The sequence below is a fragment of the Rhinatrema bivittatum genome, chromosome 3 (genome assembly GCF_901001135.1).
Source record: "Rhinatrema bivittatum chromosome 3, aRhiBiv1.1, whole genome shotgun sequence".
NCBI lineage: Eukaryota > Metazoa > Chordata > Amphibia > Gymnophiona > Rhinatrematidae > Rhinatrema > Rhinatrema bivittatum.
Window position 1 is genome coordinate 159524230 of NC_042617.1, and position 15848 is coordinate 159540077.

The following is a 15848-nucleotide window of genomic DNA, read 5'->3' on the forward strand; positions in this document are numbered from 1 at the left end:
AGTTGTTCTTACTTCCAACTACCTTAAATACAAATATGGCAGGGTAGGCATATTGGCTTCTAATAGGATTTGTGCTGAATTTCATATATTACATCAGGATGTGGGTGGGAGATATTTAATATTACAGATGTCTACTCCCCATGGAACTTATATTTTTGTAAACATTTATGATTCCAATGGAGACCACTCCAACTTCTTTTTAGAACTTCAAGGTAGATTGGAGAATCTTATGGGGGACTATTTTATTGTAGGAGGGGGACTTTAATTTAGTGTTGAAACCATATATAGATACATTGACTGGGAAAGGTGCTGCACCCATCAAACAGAGGACCAGTTTGAAAGCCTTCATGAACAGATTTGGAGTGATAGATATGGGGAGATTTCTAAATACTAATGTGAGAGACTATTCGTTTTAATCTAAACCACATGATTCTTACTCCAGGATCGATATGTTTTTGGCTGATAAATTATTGGTGTCGAGAGTTGCCTCTACATCCTTAGGGTCAATAACTTGGTCAGACCATGCACCTATTCTATTTGACATAGTCTTACAACAAGACGACTCAGGGAGATGTTTTTGGTCTTGTAACAATACTTTATTACAGGATACAGATTTCTGTGAGTACATGCAGGGGTTGTTCCAGGACTATGTAGCACTTAATGATGATGGGGTTATTTCAGAGGTGTCTTTGTGGGAAGGTCTTAAAGTGGTATTGCGAGGCCATTTAAAAGCTAGGGCTAGCTATAAGAAAAAAGAGAATAATAGAATCAGATGTTCATTGGAGGCACAAATTGAAATTTTGGAATCACACTATAAACAGTATAAAGTTGAGGACTTACTGAAATTATACAAAGTATGAAAGGAGTTGCAGCAATTGAATTTATCAGAAATATCTTAACAATTTGATCTTGTCAAACAATGCTATTTTGAAGGTGGTAATAATCAGGGAAGCTTTTGGCTCAGTCCCTAAAGAACAAGAAGGTGGAGAGTCAAATATTAAAGATATTGGGGGTAATTACCTTTTTAAAACATCTCATATTAGAGAAAGATTTTCCCAATTTTATGCTGAATTGTATAAAGAAGATAGCAAATGTTGCTTACCTGTAACAGGTGTTCTCACAGGACAGCAGGATGTTAGTCCTCACATATGGGTGGCATCACAGGATGGAGCCCAATCATGGAACACTTCTGTCATAGTTTCCAGAACTTTGACTGGCCCCTACTGGGCATGCCCAGCATGGCACTAACCCTGCAGCCAGCAGGAGTCCCCCTTCAGTCTTGTTAAAAAGATACAGGTAGTGCCGAAAATAAAATAAGAAAATGTTATGAACCCAACACCGCAGGGTGGCGGGCGGGTTTCGTGAGGACTAACATCCTGCTGTCCTGTGAGAACACCTGTTACAGGTAAGCAACCTTTGCTTTCTCACAGGACAAGCAGGATGGTAGTCCTCACATATGGGTGAGTACCGAGCTGAGGATATCCGAGTATGCACCAAATGTACTCAGGCATGCAAGGCACTAGGCCTGGGATGAAATTTGGCCGAGGACATTCTGAACCCCACCGGGCAGGCGGAAGGGTGTTGGTACATCACGCTGTAAATAGGTTGCGAAAAACAGACTGGCCGAAGATGGAATCTTGTCTTCCGGCTTTGTCTAAGCAATAATGGGCTGTAAAGGTATGGAGAGAACTCCAGGTGGCAGCCCTGCAAATGTCAGGAAGTGGCACCGAGCGTAGGTGTGTTACTGAAGTTGCCATGGCCCTCACAGAATGTGCTTTAACACAGTCTTGAAGTAGAATGCCCGCTTGCTGATAGCAAAAGGATATGCAGTCCGCCAACCAGGAGGAGAGAGTCTGTTTACCCACAGGCTGCCCCAATTTGATAGGATGGAAAGAGACAAACACTTGAGTGCTTTTCCTGTGGGCAGCTGTACGGTCTAGGTAGAATGCTAGAGCCCATTTACAGTCAAGGGTATGCAGAGCCTGCTCTTCTGAATTGGAATGTGGCCTGGGAAAAAAGGTAGGTAGTATAATGGATTGATTGAGATGAAACTCCGAAACTACCTTAGGTAAGAATTTAGGGTGAGTGCGGAGTACTGCCAGGTCCTTCAGAAGTTTAGTGTAAGGCAGATAGGTAACTAGAGCCTGTAATTCACTAACTCTGCGAGCTGAAGTGATTGCCAAAAGGAAAATCACATTCCATATGAGATATTGAAGGTCACAGGATTGAAGAGGCTTGAATGGTGGTTTCATGAGCCGACCCAAAACTAGGTTGAGGTCCCAAGAAGGGACCGGAGGACGCAGAGGAGGCTTGAGGTGAACCAAGCCCTTCAAAAAACGTGTTACAAGGGGTTGTACTGATATAGGAACATCCCCGACACCTTTATGGAAGGCGGCTACCGCACTGACATGCATCCTGATGGAGGAAGTTTTCAGACCTGACTCTGACAAGTGCCAGAGATAGTCCACAAACTTCATGATTGGACAGGTAAAGGGGTCAAGGGACTGAGAAGAGCATCATGATGTAAACCTGGTCCATTTGTAAGAATACGATTTTCTCGTGGAAGGCTTCTGTGAAGCAATCAGGACACGGGAAACTGGTTCAGAAAGGTTAAGTGGATGAAGGATCAACCTTTCAGGGACAAGGCTTGAAGATTGGGGTGGAGTAGGCACCCGCCGTTTTGAGTGATTAGAAGCGGGTCCTTTCCCAAGGGAATGTGCCTGCGAATGGAGAGTTCCTGAAGTATTGGAAACCACACTTGGCGCGGCCAGTGAGGTGCTATCGATTAGCACATGCAGGGATTCAAGCAGTGGCTCGAGGAGTGACGGTGCCAGTGCATCAGTGTTGCAGCTCCAATGCACTGCATTGCCGTCTCCATGGCCAGCTACGCACGCTTCTCCAGCTCCTCCTAGAACATTGCTGATGCCAAAACAAGTTGGTACGGAGGCGGTGTAACCAAATCCTCTTCAGAACAGAGAGGAGGATCGATGGCTGGCATCGGTAGCGATGGAGTCCATGGCGCACTCCCCCCCCCTCCTCAGCATCGATGGAGGACTGGCTCTCCTCACCACAGGGTCACTTCAGGGGCATTGCAGCTAAATTTGGTGCATTCCCGTGCCTGGCACCGTGCATCAATGGGAACCAATGTTGATGCTTCTTCGGCTTCCCTTGATGCTTGACATGGTTTTTTCCCAGTGCTGAGGTTGATGACGAGGAACCCAACTGCCTCGACCTGGAGGATCCCAATGATGGCTTGTCTCCAATGCCCCTTTCAGCCAACATTGATGGAATCAATGGCCTCATTGATGTCGATGGCTCAGGATCTGACGGTGTAGCTCTGAAGTCCCTCAATGCCAATGCCTCTGATGCCAATGGATCAGTCTTCTTCGACCTGAAGAGCTGCTCCATCTTATCGTGTCAAATCTTTGTCCCTCCAGGATCATCTGGGCACATCGCCTGCAACCATGGATGTCATGCAATGTCCCAAGGCAGAGGACACACCTATCATGGGGGTAGACATGGTCCTCATGCACCAGGGCATTGCTTAAATTCCAAAGTGGACATATCGTTGCGAAATAAAAGGGACACAAGAGCGAAATCGATGATGGTGGCTGTTGATGGCTGGTGGGCACCGAACGCACTGCCACTCTGAAGGGAATCAACATGAAAGAAAACTTACTGTGAAACATCGAAAATCCTATTGGGGGCGGGGGGGGAGGGGACCGCCGTCGACCAAGAGAGGGAGTAATCTGAAAAACTGCATTAATGAGGTTTAAAAGAAAAAAACAGGCCTAGTAGGCCAAAGATGAGAAAAGATTTGCTCTCACCCAATCGCAAAACAAGATCCATGGAAAAGAAAAAACTGTAGGAGACCCTGCATGGATGTGTGGTATAATACATGCTGAGCATGCTAAATGAGGTATAGTCAAAGTTCTAGCAACTTTGATATATATTTTCTGTGCCAGGCTCCATCCGATGATTTTATCCGTGTGTGAGGACTGCTATCCTCACACAAGATTTATGTGCACAAAATATTTTTCTGCAAAAAAAGCATTTTTTGCATATAAATCATATCTTAAGTGCACAAAACATGCATAAATCATGATTTGTGCACAAACATGATTTTTGTGCTAGAGAGATGCTCTTGAACATAGGGAGAGGCATAACCACAATAAAAAGGTGATAATTTCAATGCACAAGTAATTAGTGAGGCCTCACCTAAGGTCAGATTTTATAAAACTACGGCACGGCCTCGGAGGGAACTTTCCTTCCACCCCCCCACCCCCCGCACCTTCCCCTACCTAACCCAACCCCCTGGCCCTATCTAAACCCCCCCTACCTTTAATCTAAAAGTTATGCCTGCCCAAGGCAGGCATAACTTGCGCACGCCGTGCCGGCGCGCCATTTTCCGGTCCAGGGGCTGGTCCAGAGGCTGCGGCCACGCTCCCGGGCCGGAACCACGCCCACGGCCCCGCCGGCCACGACACACCCAACATGCCCCCGATGTCGCGCCGGCCGCAACATGCCCCTGACACGCCCCCCCCCAGGAAAGCCCCGGGACTTATGCGTGTCCCGGGGCTTTGCGCGCATCGGCAGCCTATGCAAGATAGGCTCGGCGCACGAAGCGGGGGGGGGGGGGGGGGGGTTTGGGGGTAGGTTTTCAGGGGTTACGCGCGTAACCCTTTGAAAATCTACCCCCTAGAGTACTGTGTTTAATTTTGAGGGCTGTATTTCAGAAAGGACAAAGATTAGAAGCAATACAAAGAAAAGCAACCAAAATGGTGCACAGTCTATACTAAAAGCCTTATGAGATGAGACTAAGGGACCTAATGTGCATATCCTAAAGAAGAAAAGAGAGAAGCACTGAGAGGAGAGGATCACCTTGCTGGTGGCTGAAAGGAATCTGCAACTTCTGCTTGAGAAATTTTTTTAAAGTATTTTTTAAACGTATTGGGCAGAAGTAAAATATTGGAGTATATTAGTGTGTTTGTGTGTTTGTTTTTTAAATAGTCAATAAGACAGCTTCTAAACAGAATTTAGTGTTTGGTTTTTAAATAGTGTGGGGTTTTTTTTGTTTTAAATAGACAGTGCTGGGGAGGAGCCGGCTGTCGTGGTACATGTGGGCACCAACGACATAAGAAAATGTGGGAGGCAGGTTCTAGAAGCCAAATTTAGGCTCTTAGGTAGAAAGCTGAAATCCAGAATCTCCAGGATAGCATTCTCTGAAATGCTCCCTGTTCCACGCTCAGGTCCCCAGAGGCAGGCAGAGCTCTGGAGTCTCAATGCATGGATGAGACGATGGTGCAAGGAAGAGGGATTCAGTTTTGTAAGGAACTGGGGATCTTTTTGGGAAGAGGGAGTCTTTTCTGAATGGATGAGCTCCACCTTAACCAGAGTGGAACCAGGCTGCTGGTGCTAACCTTTAAGAAGGAGATAGAGCAGCTTTTAAACTAGAACAAAGGGGAAAGCCGACAGTCGCTCATCAGCGCATGGTTTGGAGGGAGAATTCTTCAAAGGATTCTAAAGAAGCATTAGAATTAGGGCATCCCGACAGTGAGGTTCCAATAATAAGAAAAGTAGTCCAAGTGCCTATAATTAAAAACTCACTTGAGCTAAAAGATTTCAGTTTATCCCTGTCAACTGAAAAGCAGAATGTAAATACAAACAAAAACATTTTCAAATGCTTGTATGCTAATGCCAGAAGTCTAAGAATTAAGATGGGAGAATTAGAGTGTATAGCAGTGAATGATGACATAGACTTAGGGGTTGATTTTAAGACCCGTGTGCGTGCATCCATGTGCATGTGGTTCCCGTCGCTTGTACATGGACGGCTATTTTATAACAAGCGCAATTCCCGGTATGCGCACATGGACGTGGCTATTTTAAAATGCAATACAATATTTTAACATCCGCGCACATATGTGCGGGCGGATGGCCTCCTCCGCACATGGAGAGGGGAGGATTTTAAAAGGCCAGCGTGGCAACAGGAGTAGGGCTTCCCCAGTTCTCTCCCAGTCCGCTGCAATTAAGGAGCGGACTGGGAGGGAACTTCTATATAACCTACCTAACCTTCCTACCATATCCTCTCTCCTCCTCGATCCATAACCTCTTCCTAGCTACTTACTTTTTTTTGTTCGCTTACTTATTGCTTCTCGTGAGCAGATGTAATCTCTGCGTGCCAGCTGGCTGCTGGTGCGTGCTTCCCTGGGACAGCATCGAATGGTGCTGTTCCAGCCCGCTCCTTTGGAGAGGCCCAGCACTTCAACACCTAATGGGGGTTTATGGAGATGGCCGGGCCCTTCTGAAAATGCGCGCGGCATGAACAAAGCCCAGCCATGCATGTAACCCCCCCAGTTTTATGCATGTGAGCTTCTGAAAATTAGCCCATAAATTGGCATATCAGAGACATGGTGGAAAGAGGATAACCAATGGAATAGTGCTATACCGGGGTACAAATTATATTGCAATGACAGAAAGGAGCATCTTGGTGGAGGGGTGGTGCTTTATGTCTGGAATGGCGTAGAGTCCAACAGGATAAAGATCTTGCATGAGACTAAATGCACAATGAAATCTTTATGAGTAGAAATCCCATGTGTGTTGGGTAAGAGTATAGTGATAGGAATATACTACCTTCCACCTGGACAAGATGGTGAGACAGCCAGTGAAATGCTAAGAGAAATTAGGGAAGTTAACCAAATTGGTAGTGCAGTAATAATGGGAGATTTAAATTACCCCAATATTGACTGGGTAAATGTAACATCAGGACATGCTAGAGAGATAAAGTTCCTGGATGGAATAAATGACAGTTTTATGGAGCAATTGGTTCAGGAACTGATGAGAAAGGGAGCAATTTTAGATCCAATTCTCAGTGGAGTGCAGGCTTTGGTGAGAGAGGTAAAGGTGGTGGAGGGCAAAAGTGTGTAAAGATTTCCAAATAGCCGCTCTGCAAATTTCCTGCGGCAAAACAAACTGATTCTCCGCCCAAGACGCCGCCTGAGATCGAATTGAATGCGCTTTCAAACCATCCGGTACTGCCCGCCCAAGACATATATATGTCAAAGCTATGGCTTCCTTCAACCATCGGGCAATAATGGCTTTAGTTGCCTTATATTCTTTCTTAGGACTACTCCACAAATGAAAAGCATTAGTGACCTCCAGATAGTGAAGCAGAATTCGCCGCACATCTAATCTTCGCAAGTTGCAAGCTTGAGGCAAATTCCGATCCAAATCTATGAAGGCAGGCAAATCCACGGTCTGATTCAAATGAAACTCTGAAACGATCTTCGGTAGAAAGGAGGGCACCGTCCTAAGGGACACCCCTGAATCTGAAATCCTGAGAAAAGGCTCCCTACAGGACAATGCATGAAGCTTAGAGATGCGCCATGCCGAAGTGATAGCCACCAGGAAAATCGCCTTAAGTGTCTTTCAAGGTGGCCTGTTTCAAAGGCTCAAATGGAAGACCACACAAGCCACGGAGAACCAGATTCAAACTCCAAGAAGGACACACTGGACGAGCCAGAGGGTTCAAATGTTTAGCACCTCTCAGGAAACGCGTTACATCCGATAATCCAGACAAACCTTTGCCGTTGCGGTGTCTCTGAGGACTAGGTCAATAAGAAAAGGATATGCATTCAAGCGTGACTTAACCTGATGCAAGTGAAAGCGGCATCGGATTATCTACTGATTTTGTATGGTGTCTATGCTCAGCCCTGCTTGAGCTGCGCTGGTGGCCACTCCTATTCTGAAGGAATGGGTGCCAAAATCTTTGGGGTTGTATCCAACCTTGGTAAGCGCCAGATTGAGTACTGCGGAAAATTGTTATCTGGTTAGGGGTGTATGGTAAGCGTGAATCAATAGAAATTTGCCACCTTCAGGCCGCAGTGCCAAATACTTCACTAAATTTTGCACTAGGCAGGTTATTAATGGAGTGGCACATTTTAGGCATAGCTTGGCGCCTCTGGCGGCCTGGTCCATCTTTGACCTTTGTATGGTTACTTGGACAGACTGTTCAGATACCTCTATGTTCAGTATGAGTATGCCTCTAAAACCCATATCTTATTTAGAAGCAGCTACCAACTCACTGGTGTGTAGTGCTCTGAAGAATTCCAAAGAAAATGCCGCTTTGAAAAGCCTTGTCTTGAAATCAAGATAGGGCGTGCCACAACCTGATGAGTCAGTCGTGAGTGATAGGTTTTCTTGTATCAATTATAGGTCCCACCTTTCTGGCCCACCCCGCTAGCATTTTTTTTAAACTATGAAGCTTTTGGATGGGTCGCCCCATCCCCGTATTTTTGAGAAGAACGTGAAGCCTGCCAACTGGTTTGTAACAGTGCCCCTTGATTTACCGCACTCTTTTGACCAGACAATAAATTCGACTACTAGTCCCTCTGGAACAGGAACCTCTGTCCAAGCCCTCTCCTTTAAGAATTTATACATGCTATCATAAGCCTTGGTATAAGCGCTCCATGTCGCTGGGGCAACTGATCGCTTCAGGAGATCCCGAGTGACATCGTCCCAATGCTCCACAGCCGCTTCGGCACGGTTATGCCTTCCTTGTTGGCACCGGGGATCTGTTTTTGAAACAAATCCCAATTAGCGCTTGATGATGCATCAGCAACACTGTTTTGCACCCCCAGGACATGGCGTGCTCTTATCACCATATTTAAATGCAAGTTAGTGTAATCTCTCGCAATAACTCGGCTACCCTGTGACATTTGGCAGACTGTTTATTCAATACCTGTACTATGGACATGTTATCTCACCAAAAAATAATGTGTGTAATTTCTCCCCCCCATATAAGTAAAGCAACCAGAATGGGGAAGAGCTCCAAGAAAGTAACGTTACGCGTTAATCCTGCCTGAACTCAGGTCTTGGGCAATTGTTCAGCAGCCCTGCCAATAACCCCCAAAGCCCCAACCTCCAGATACGTCGGAGAAGATGCCAAGGTCGCTGTTGGAAATGGGAGGGTCTTGCCATATTGATGTTCTGTTAAATTTGAATAAAAAGGGTGACCATATGAACAAATCATCCGTTATGGGCTGAGTGATTCTGATGCAATGTCTAGGGCGAGATTCGCCGTTGGTCCTTGTAATCAACCTCCTCAGGAATGCCATGCCCAAGAGTATAACTCGGCTTGCGAAGTTCAGGACGCCAATGAGTGACTGAACTTCTACTAAGGTCATTTTCTTTGATGCCATGGCCTGCTGGAGCCAGGTCTATATGTCGAGTAGTTTATCTTGAGGGGTCTAGACACCAATCTTGTTAGAATCCAGTTCGATGCCCAAGAATTTAATTACTGTGGTAGGGGTCCTCCATTTTTTCTTGAGCTTTTGGGATCTCGAATTGACCAGCTATTCTATGGAAGGTGTGCAACAAGCGTGAACAAGCCTGGGAGTCTTTCGGTCCAATGAAGAGGAAATCATCCAGATAGTGTACTATGCTGCACAAATGTGCTGAATGCTTCGAAACAAGCGCATGAAACGGCGCACCCCATTGGTATGCACTTGTCGAAATAATGCTCACCTTTAAAACAAAATCCCAATAATGGGAAACTGCTGGGGTGCACCGGAAGAAAACGAAATGCTGATCAATATCTATCTTGGCCATGAGTGCCCCTCGGCCGCACTTACGTAATATATCAATGGCGCTGTCAAAAGAAGCGTAATGTACTGAGCACTCATCAATGGGTAAGCAATCGTTCATCAAGGCTTCGTAAGGGTAGGATAGATTTTGAATCAACGGGTATTTTCCTGGCTCCTTCTTCGGGATAACTGCCAATGGAGATAGCATCATTCTGCAAAAAGGAGGGTATTGAAATGGTCCGGCAATTCTACCTCTTGATATTTTGTCGTCAATTTTGTTCTGCACAAGAACCTTGTGTTTTGCCACTGATAGCTTGTTCTCTGCGAGTGTTTCCTTGAAAGTGCCTTGTTACGGTATCTTGAATCCCTCTCAAAAGCCCTCTATCAACTTCTTGGATTGCTTCTTGTTTGGATAACAGTCCAACCAATGTCTCATGGCATCAAGATTAATTAGGGATGGCGCTTTACTGAATGCGCTGGCATCACTTAGGCTTGGGATTACTCCCAGCATTTGTCTTCTTAATGCATTTTGTGGCTGGATGTGTGGCCATACAGATAGAGATGCTTAAATTTGCAGTCTTGAAATGAACAGGATGATTTGCTGTACTTCCAACAGGTGCCGTAATTGCTGGTGTGGGTTGTTTGCCCTGGTTGGGTCGTCGACTGGCTAGGCCTGGATGTAGGGCGTGCAATACTCGCAGCGTCGGGGATTTGCTCTTCATCTGTCTAAGCCATTGACCGATGTCCTGCATGCCCCAAGACATGAAATGGTTCTCCTTCCTTTTGTCTCTGAAGCGCTCGTCATAATTCATCTCCACCACCGAGCACCCTGCAGCGCCTCTCAGCCAAGAAAAAAAAAAGAGATAAATCATTTCAGGAACTGGGAAGGAAGGGAGAAGAGATCCCTGATCGGGGGACCCACCCCCCCCAACGTCATCACAGCCTGCTCCAGACCGTTAAACGGTGCCATGCCATCAGGCGTCATGCGCCGTGCATCGCACGTCAAATGCGTACTCCCCTTAGTGCAATCCAGAGTGCAAATAAATGTCTCTCTCTGTTATTTTAATATGTTTGTAACCTTCCCATGTTTGTAAACCGTTATGATGACTTTATATTGAAGTCGAATGACGGTATATAAAACCTGTTAAATAAATAAACAATTGAGTCACGCCCATCCTTCGTATTCTCTATATGCTTCCAATATGGTGTCTGCATAACTAAGTATTCTGATGGGTATTATGTTCCTTGCAATTAGCTTATCTGATCCCGGTGCATGGTAATGCTTCCTGTCTCCTTTTTTGTCGCTCGCGTTCCTTCGACCTTCTAAAATCCTGAAGATATCTATGTATGTCCTTTTCTTGATCTTTTTCCTCAAGTCTTTCGGGACACTCTCCCATAATTGTGATAAAGCTGTCAGCGCTGGCGGGCCTCTATTTGCATCTGCTTCTGCAGTTTCTTGCTTGTCCTGATTGTCATCCGATGATGAATTGGTGCTGGAAGAGTTGGCAGAATTAAATGTGCTGGAGTCAGACTTATTTATCCATCAATGACAAGATTCTAGTGTTTACTCAGACCATGATGGGGAAAGCCATAAAAAGTGAGACGGAGGCAAATAGTACAGAGCGGCTGTTGTCACAAGCCCTTAGCAGCAGCATTCATGGAGCGGGATGCTGCTGGGCAACTGCCTTAGAAAGATTCCAGTTGCACGGGAAGTGTTCCCACCCAATTCCGGTGGGGTTACAGTGAAGGATTAGACGTTAGAGCATATGCATGTTATTGGTTATTATGTTGTTATTTATTTATTTTTAACTTTTATATACCGACATTCTTGCATTAAATGCAAATCATGCCGGTTTACAGTGAAACACTGACATTTGCATTTTATATATGTAAAAAAAAAAGCTGCTGTGGTCGTTTTATCCACTGAATAAAGAAATAAAAAAGGCTTATCTGGATATGAAACAATGTAGTTATTGGGAAAGGGATGGGGGGGATTGTTCGGCAAAACTAGACAGACAGTGCGGCATGTCCGTATTATATTCTTAGTTGGGTATGCTTAGTTGCGTGCCTGTGCTGCTGAATATCCCAGCTAAGTTAGCTGGATAACTTTACCCGGCTAACTTTCATAGCCAGTCAGAGGCTGAATATGGACCTCTATGTTACTATGATTGTTCAGCACTGACAATACCGGAACAGCTGTTTCCTTTACACAGCTCTCAATGGGTTTGAACCACACAATGTCAGAAGTAAACAGCAAAAGGCGCACTCAATCAGTTGCCCCATGCTGCTGGCCTACCAGATCCTTGATTTCTTAAAAAGTCAGTGCAGATGCCCTGGGGATGTCTAAAACTGCGGGGAGTTAAAGGGAAGGGGCAAAATTGAAGCTGGGGGGGGGGGGGGAAGGCTTTAGGGGAGGGGCCAATTAAGAATGGAGGGAGTCACCAAGGAAGAGAGAATAAGGTTGATAGGGTGGAGGAGACCACTGAAGGAGTCAGATGAAGAGGAGGGATTGAGGAAACAGAGATAGGGGAAGGTAGAGACATATTGAAAGGGGAAGAATGTTGAGAAATATAGGCAGGGAGGTAGAACACTTAACAGATGAGAGCCGGGGGGGGGGGGGGGGGGTAGAGGTGAGAAATGCAAGCAAGAAATTGAGGATGACAGAAAGTGAGGGGGAAGAAGGATGAAGGAAAGGGGGAGGAGACATAAGTAGGCATGATTGAGATTAGGGAGAGGGTGGTTGAAGTTTCCTCAACACAAAATTTTGAAAATTATTCCTCAGAACAAGATGTCACAATATAAGACATCAGAGGGGTGTAGGGTCTTTACTGCATATGCACCATTAACTTGAAACAAAAAACATGTGCCAAGCATGAGCAAGTATGATCATGACAGCCACACAAACTAAAAAAAAAAAAAAAAAAAAAATATCCAGCACTTCTAAACTGCTTCATATCTACCATGTATAAAAAAATAACAGTTGCCCGAAGTTCTGCCTTTCATCAGTGCCTGCCAGCATTGGTCTGCAGGCTCAGCAAGAAGAAAGACCTCTGATTGATTACAGGACAGGGAAAAGATGGTAATTGGCCTGTGTAGGCCAATCAAAGGCCTTCTCAGCTGGCTGCTTCACTAGCAAAGCAGCAGTAGGGCACCTGGAGATTACAGCTGTTGGCCAGGAGACCCGGCAATTCCATTAGAATTCCGGAGTCTCTGGGTCAAATCTGGAGAGTTCTCAGGTATGTTTATGCCCTAGCGCCAGGTTCTTTCAAACTTGAGAGGACCAGGGCAAGGAGACACTCTAGGGGGAAGTTCCATTTATTTCTAATATGGCTCCTTTAAGAGCAGGCCTTCTCTTCACCAGCAAACAGCATTTCAGCAGGTCCGGCTCTTTCTGAGTCTAACCAAGACAGAGACTTGACTTGAAGACGTGGCTTTTCATATGTGCATACACAGAAGCGTAATTTAGCTAAATTTTATTTTAATTTAGTTATTTTAAGATCATATTCACAATGCATTAATGTTTTAAAGTTTCAAAGTTGGTTTTATTGTTTTAGCTTAATTTAATATTTTGATTTTATGATTGTCTATTAATTTGTCACTGATTAGATTATTATATTATTGTATACAACTGTATTTTACGTACACCGTTGTGATCGTTGAATAACTGATGTAACTGTATATAAAACCAAATAAAACTATATACTATAAACTCTGTACCAACAGATGGCTCCTGTACTGGACAAGACTGTAAGAGGCCGCCATGGCTTTCTCTCTCTCCCGCCGCTCCGCTCATTTCAGACTGCAGCTTCTTCCTGGCCCTACCAAATCTCCTGCTCTGACTGCCCTACGTTTTTGTGTTGACCTGGCTCCTCTTCAGGTTGCCACTCTGTCACTCTCTTTGCATCACTTCTGCCCTGCAAAGACAGTACTCTTCACAATGCTGCCTGGTGTCTGTAGCACATCACTTCCGCCCAGCATGGGCTCAATCACACCACCTGCCTTACCCTTTGAATCACAGTATTGGGGGGGGGGGGGGAATGCCAAAGCTAACAGAGTTAGATGGAAGAGAGGTCGTAATAGGCCTCATTTGGCCCTTGGGCCATAGTTTGCTCATCCCTGAGCTAGATACTAAAGAATGAAGTGGATGAGAAATAGCTAGCGACTAGAGCTGGGAAACCCTGAGAGAGACAGAGTAGGGCTAGCAGGCTAAGGTGATGAGCAGCAGGCAGATAAAGTTTAAAAAAAAAAACTTTTTTGACTGGAAAATTTTAGGCTATTTTATTTTCATTTTAAAATGTTTGTTTTGGGTGTATGCACTGACAGACATATCACAATCATTTCCTTATGGTTGTACAATGTTCTGCAATATTTAGGAAAGGCTTTTTTAAAATTATTTTTGGCCTGAAGGAGGGTGTTGGGTATATTGCAACTTTAGGACTAGCCTATTGGTTAGAGCATCAAGCTGAGAGCCAGGGAAGCCAAGGTTCAAATCTCACTTCTCCCACTGATGCTCCTTGATAATACAAGCAACAGAGATCATTAAGATCTCAAAACAAAAGGATTATTAGCTGTGTCATCATTACAGAATACTTATCTAACAAAAATAAGAGCCAGTGTGTTCTCAATAGCAGGCCCAAATCTACGGCACTTTCTACCTGAAGCTCTACAACTGACTCCAGAAACAGAAAGTAAAACGTGACCTAAAAACATGGTTATTTCAAAATACCTATAACCTAACTTAAAATCATCTAAACTCAGAGCACTCACCCTCAAGGACAAAGTCATTTAAATTTTAAATTGTATGTTTTTTGACCTCTTCAACTCAATGTACATGTCAATCTATAATATGTATGTCATGTTATAAACCGTTGTGATCTTTTATTTGGACTACGGTATAGAAAACGGCTAAATAAATAAATACATACAGTTCACCCTCCATTGCCTGAAGTATAAATGTAGGGCTCGATTTTCTTTTTTTCACATTGATAAAGAATGAAAGAAAAGCCTTAGTAAATCTGGCTCTTAAGATTGTAAGGCCCTTAAATTACCTTGAGTCAAGGTTTGAAAAGACAAATTAAATCCAAATTCAACTCTGACCCAACCACCTACCTTCCTGAAGTTTAAAATCCAAACTTGGACTGTCTATGACTAGTCAGGTGGACTCTCTCATCCTTTCCAAGGTTCAAGTTTCCCCCTGCCCCTTTCATGCCTACTTGTCAAAACAACGCTGGCTCAGCATTTCACACTTTAATCCACACATGGTCAATTTGAGCTAGTGCTAAGCTAACAATTTTGATAGTATTCGGCAAGACAGTAGGATGTAAGTACCTCTCCTTCTGCCTGCAAAGGATTGGGAAGGGGAGCCAGCTGGGCATCTGGGGGTACTCAACAGCCTTGTTGCTGTATTGGGGGTCCCACATCGGCTTGCTGTTCTGACTTGAAGGTGAGTGATCAAAATCTGGGAAGCCTTGTTATACTGGGCAGGAGTGGGGTGGGAGTTGCTAAACAGGGCAATGAAGGTAGCTGAACGTTAAAACACCATATGCTCGATTTCAGCATACGGTTTAAATGTGCAGTTTAAAATATTTTTATACTCCCAATGCAGTAAGCTAATGCTACGCAAATATACTGGGAGTTAAAAACCACTTCTAAACTTTAAAATTCACGTTCTACGCAGGCCGAACACACAATTTAATTTGGGAAGAAGGAGGAAGGCATCCTTGACAGGCCATTATATGGGTGAGTGACAGCATCTGCAATTAACACTACTTAGCTGGATAAATATTGATTTTTCCAGTTATCTGGTAGTAGTACTTATCCGGCTAAACAGCAGCAAACTGCACCAGATAGCAGGATAAGTACTGATTTCTCCGGCTAAATGGTGGTGACTGCTGCCACTTATGCGGATAAGTCAGTGCTGCCAGCTGCCAGCACTTACCCAGAGTGTTCCTGACTTATTTTCCTTTCGATGTTTTTTAGTAGCACTGGAAACTTAACTCCAGCTTTGACCCAGGAGTTAAGTTTCCAGTGCTAAAAATGATGCACTGACCAAAAGCAGTCTCTGCATAGGGGAGTAATGCTTAATGCCCTCATCTGCATTGAATTTCCATGGGAGAGCGCCAAGCAGTACTCCCATTTACAGGCCGATGCAGAATCAGTGTGCATTAAACATGCACTGATTGAGCGCCCGTCGATCCATCTCTCTGGGACGCCCTATGCAAAATGCAAATGGGATGCCACAGTAAAAAGGGGGCGCTAGGGATAACT